Source organism: Palaemon carinicauda, chromosome 13 (genome assembly GCF_036898095.1).
Source record: "Palaemon carinicauda isolate YSFRI2023 chromosome 13, ASM3689809v2, whole genome shotgun sequence".
Classification (NCBI taxonomy): Eukaryota; Metazoa; Arthropoda; class Malacostraca; order Decapoda; family Palaemonidae; genus Palaemon; species Palaemon carinicauda.
In genome coordinates, this window is record NC_090737.1 from 138628922 (window position 1) to 138634524 (window position 5603).

General features: G+C 36.8%; 1 protein-coding gene across 1 annotated transcript in view; it reads left to right on the plus strand.

Annotated features, from left to right (window-relative positions):
• Nucleotides 1–3911: 3911 nt before the first annotated feature.
• Nucleotides 3912–5603, plus strand: part of LOC137652520 (fibronectin type-III domain-containing protein 3a-like) — a 211875-nt gene continuing 210183 nt past the window's right edge. The window contains exon 1 of the mRNA XM_068385974.1: nucleotides 3912–4175. The gene's annotated coding sequence lies outside the window, so the exon portion shown is untranslated. The remainder of the gene's footprint in view (nucleotides 4176–5603) is intronic.

A 5603-nucleotide genomic window follows, 5' to 3' on the forward strand; every position in this document is an offset into this window, starting at 1 on the left:
ATGTTTTGAGTCCCTCTTTAGATTCTACAACCTTCCTTCTTCTATGTTTTGAGTCCCTCTTTAGATTTCACAACCTTTCTTCTTCTATGTTTTGAGTCCCTCTTTAGATTCTATAACCTTTCTTCTACTATGTTTTGAGTCCCTCTTTAGATTCTACAACCTTTTCTTCTTCTATGTTTTGAGTCCCTCTTTAGATTCTACAACCTTTCTTCTTCTATGTTTTGAGTCCCTCTTTAGATTCTACAACCTTTTCTTCTTCTATGTTTTGAGTCCCTCTTTAGATTCTACAACCTTTTCTTCTTCTATGTTTTGAGTCCCTCTTTAGATTCTACAACCTCTCTTCTTCTATGTTTTGAGTCCCTCTTTAGATTTTATAACCTTTCTTCTTCTATGTTTTCAGTCCCTCTTTAGATTCTACAACCTCTCTTCTTCTATGTTTTGAGTCCCTCTTTAGATTTTACAACCTCTCTTCTTCTATGTTTTGAGTCCCTCATTAGATTCTACAACCTTTCTTCTTCTATGTTTTGAGTCCCTCTTTAGATTTTACAACCTTTCTTCTATGTTTTGAGTCCCTCTTTAGATTTTACAACCTTTCTTCTATGTTTTGAGTCCCTCTTTAGATTTTACAACCTTTCTTCTATGTTTTGAGTCCCTCTTTAGATTCTACAACCTTTCTTCTTCTGTGTTTTGAGTCCCTCTTTAGATTTTACAACCTTTCTTCTTCTATGTTTTGAGACCCTCTTTAGATTTTACAACCTTTCTTCTTCTATGTTTTGAGTCCCTCTTTAGATTTTACAACCTTTCTTCTTCTATGTTTTGAGTCCCTCTTTAGATTCTACAACCTTTTCTTTTTTTCAGTCCCTCTTTAGATTCTACAACCTCTCTCCTCCTATGTTTTGAGTCCCTCTTTAGATTTTACAACCTCTCTTCTTCTATGTTTTGAGTCCCTCTTTAGATTCTACAACCTTTCTTCTTCTATGTTTTGAGTCCCTCTTTAGATTTTACAACCTTTCTTCTATGTTTTGAGTCCCTCTTTAGATTTTACAACCTTTCTTCTATGTTTTGAGTCCCTCTTTAGATTTTACAACCTTTCTTCTATGTTTTGAGTCCCTCTTTAGATTCTACAACCTTTCTTCTTCTGTGTTTTGAGTCCCTCTTTAGATTTTACAACCTTTCTTCTTCTATGTTTTGAGTCCCTCTTTAGATTCTACAACCTTTCCTCTTCTATGTTTTGAGTCTCTCTTTAGATTCTACAACCTTTCTTCTTCTATGTTTTGAGTCCCTCTTTAGATTCTACAACCTCTCTTCTTCTATGTTTTGAGTCCCTCTTTAGATTCTACAACTTTTCTTCTTCTATGTTTTGAGTCCCTCGTTAGATTCTACAACCTTTCTTCTTCTATGTTTTGAGTCCCTCTTTAGATTCTACAACCTTTCTTCTATGTTTTGAGTCCCTCTTTAGATTTTACAACCTTTTCTTCTTCTATGTTTTGAGTCCCTCTTTAGATTCTACAACCTTTCTTCTATGTTTTGAGTCCCTCATTAGATTCTACAACCTTCCTTCTTCTATGTTTTGAGTCCCTCTTTAGATTTTACAACCTTTCTTCTATGTTTTGAGTCCCTCTTTAGATTTTACAACCTTTTCTTCTATGTTTTGAGTCCCTCTTTAGATTCTACAACCTTTCTTCTATGTTTTGAGTCCCTCATTAGATTCTACAACCTTCCTTCTTCTATGTTTTGAGTCCCTCTTTAGATTTTACAACCTTTCTTCTATGTTTTGAGTCCCTCTTTAGATTTTACAACCTTTTCTTCTTCTATGTTTTGAGTCCCTCTTTAGATTCTACAACCTTTCTTCTTCTATGTTTTGAGTCCCTTTTTAGATTCTACAACCTTTCTTCTATGTTTTGAGTCCCTCTTTAGATTCTACAACCTTTCTTCTTCTATGTTTTGAGTCCCTCTTTAGATTTTACAACCTTTCTTCTTTTATGTTTTGAGTCCCTCTTTAGATTTTACAACCTTTCTTCTATGTTTTGAGTCCCTTTTTAGATTTTACAACCTTTCTTCTTCTATGTTTTGAGTCCCTCTTTAGATTCTACAACCTTTCTTCTTCTATGTTTTGAGTCCCTCTTTAGATTCTACAACCTTTCTTCTTCTATGTTTTGAGTCCCTCTTTAGATTCTACAACCTTTCTTCTTCTATGTTTTGAGTCCCTCTTTAGATTCTACAACCTTTCTTCTTCTATGTTTTGAGTCCCTCTTTAGATTCTACAACGTTTCTTCTTCTATGTTTTGAGTCCCTCTTTAGATTCTACAACCTTTCTTCTTCTGTGTTTTGAGTCCCTCTTTAGATTCTACAACCTTTCTTCTTCTATTCTACAACCTTTCTTCTTCTATGTTTTGAGTCCCTCTTTAGATTCTACAACCTTTCTTCTTCTATGTTTTGAGTCCCTCTTTAGATTCTACAACCTTTCTTCTTCTATGTTTTGAGTCCCTCTTTAGATTCTACAACCTTTCTTCTTCTATTCTACAACCTTTCTTCTTCTATGTTTTGAGTCCCTCTTTAGATTCTACACCCTTTCTTCTTCTATGTTTTGAGTCCCTCTTTAGATTCTACAACCTTTCTTCTTCTATGTTTTGAGTCCCTCTTTAGATTCTACAACCTTTCTTCTTCTATTCTACAACCTTTCTTCTTCTATGTTTTGAGTCCCTCTTTAGATTCTACAACCTTTCTTCTTCTATTCTACAACCTTTCTTCTTCTATGTTTTGAGTCCCTCTTTAGATTCTACAACCTTTCTTCTTCTATTCTACAACCTTTCTTCTTCTATGTTTTGAGTCCCTCTTTAGATTTTACAACCTTTCTTCTTCTATGTTTTGAGTCCCTCTTTAGATTCTACAACCTTTCTTCTTCTATGTTTTGAGTCCCTCTTTAGATTTTACAACCTTTCTTCTTCTATGTTTTGAGTCCCTCTTTAGATTCTACAACCTTTTCTTCTTCTATGTTTTGAGTCCCTCTTTAGATTCTACAACCTTTCTTCTTCTACGTTTTGTATCCCTCTTTAGATTCTACAACCTTTCTTCTTCTGTGTTTTGAGTCCCTCTTTAGATTCTACAACCTTTCTTCTTCTGTGTTTCGAGTCCCTCTTTAGGTTCTACAACCTTTCTTCTTCTGTGTTTTGAGTCCCTCTTTAGGTTCTACAACCTTTCTTCTTCTGTGTTTTGAGTCCCTCTTTAGGTTCTACAACCTTTTTTTCTTCTGTGTTTCGAGTCCCTCTTTAGGTTCTACAACCTTTCTTCTTCTGTGTTTTGAGTCCCTCTTTAGGTTCTACAACCTTTCTTCTTCTGTGTTTTGAGTCCCTCTTTAGGTTCTACAACCTTTCTTCTTCTGTGTTTTGAGTCCCTCTTTAGATTCTACAACCTTTCTTCTTCTATGTTTTGAGTCCCTCTTTAGATTCTACAACCTTTCTTCTTTCAACCTCTCTTCTTTCAATATCTCTTCTTTCAACCTTTTATTCTTCTGTGTTTTGAGTACCTCTTTAGATTCTACAACCTCTCTCCTTTCAACTTTTCTTCTTCTGTTTTGAGTCCCTCTTTAGATTCTACAACCTTTCTTCTTCTACCTTTTGAGTCCCTCTTTAGATTCTACAACCTCTCTCCTTTCAAACCTTTCTTCTTCTATGTTTTGAGTCTCTCCTCTCCTCTTCTCTCTCTCTTTCTCCCCTCCTACTCAAAGGGGAACTTCGATCCCGAACCAACGCATGCGCGCCCCCGGCCGCCAGATATTCCCACTCGTCCTCGTCCGATTTCATTCCGTTTCGTCCGTATCAGCAGATCGCTTCTACCGCCGAGAATAGGTCCAGGGCCCCATCGATCTCCACTACGTACTTAGACGGAAGTGTGTGTGGAAGCGCTCCGTATAATCGCGGCTCTCGACGGCCGGGGACTTGAAATTGTCAGTCTATTCGCTAGCGATAACAGAGTAAAATTCTCCCCCAATATCGTTAATGTGTCGTTGAATGGAAATGTGTGACGTCATTGGGTCACCCTGGCGGCAGTTAGGTGAATTTCATGCTTTGAAACAGCTGTTTGTGAGGCTCTGTGAAGCAACATATGGACGGGCAAGTCCTCCTCCAATAAGTCCCCCTGGCCGTTTGCGACCAGACTCTACTAAGCCGTGCTAAGTGAGTATATGTTCATTAAGCCTCTTTTATTGCTGGGTTAGAAGCACACGGGAAGGAAGGAAGGCAATGGGAGAGTGAGAAGTGAGAGAGAGAGAGAGAGAGAGAGAGTAGCCTGTGAGAGGAGAGATGGTTCTGTGTGTCAAGGGGAGTCGCCCCAAAGCCTACAGCCTGTTGCATCTCATTCATGAACGAAGAGGAATTTCTTGACCTTCCACAGGGAAGAAGCTGACCTGTTCTCCCACCTCTGAACTGGGTCACGCCAACAGTTAACGTGTGATTTAACAATTCATCGGCTTACGCTGTTCACTTACTCTCCTAAGGGACTGGTTGAACATTTCGTCACGTTTAAGAGCTAGAGTTCTATAGAGTTCTATTATTCCATAGAATATCTTCTAGATGGTATTGCTAACAGTGAATTACCATTTAAAGTAAGTTTAATGAAATAGGACACGCCAGAGACTTAACATTTTCCAAACCATATGTTCTGCCTTTGGATTTTGTTATCATATTTGTCCTTGGCATTTCGTGGTATTTCAAAAGTCCAGCATTTGGGAGTAGGAGTATTCTAGCCATTTATATATCTACTGTTAATTTGCATTAAACGGTAAATGTGTGGCAACATTTATTCAAGGATTTTGACAGTTGTAGAAATGGATATATTGACGTTAAGGAGTGATATTACGGTCACCAAACTGTTAAAGATAATAACAAAATATGGTAAAATATAATAACTAATTTTGGTGAAATGTCTGGCTACATTTATTCAAGGATTTTAACGTTCTAGAGACGGATATATTGACGTAAAGGAGTGATATTACGGTCACCAAACCGTTAAAGATAATAACTAAGTATGGTAAAATGTCTGGTAATATTTATTCAAGGATTTTGACAGTTCTAGAAACGGATATATTGACGTAATGGAGTGATATTACGGTCACCAATTCGTAAAGGATAATAACTAATTATGGTAAAATGTTTGGCAACATTTATTCAAGGATTTTAACGATCTAGAAACGGATATATTGACGTGAAGGAGTGATATTACGGTCAACAACTCTTTAAAGATAATAACAAAGTATGGTAAAAATTACGGTCGCCTGTATTTTACTGAAATACGGCTGAGAACAGTATATTTTCACGGAGAATTTCCGATTAAAATTACGGGTTTTTTAACAGTGTACGGTCGCCTGTATTTGACTGAAATACAGCTGAGAACAGCATATTTTCACGGAGAATTTTAGATTAAAATTACGGCCTTTTTAACAGTGTACGGTCGCCTGTATTTTACTGAAATACGGCTGAGAATAGTATATTTATACGGAGAATTTTCGAGTAAAATTACGGGTTTTTTTAACTGTGTACGGTCGCCTGTATTTTACTGAAATACAGCTGAGAACAGCATATTTTCACGGAAAATTTCCGATTAAA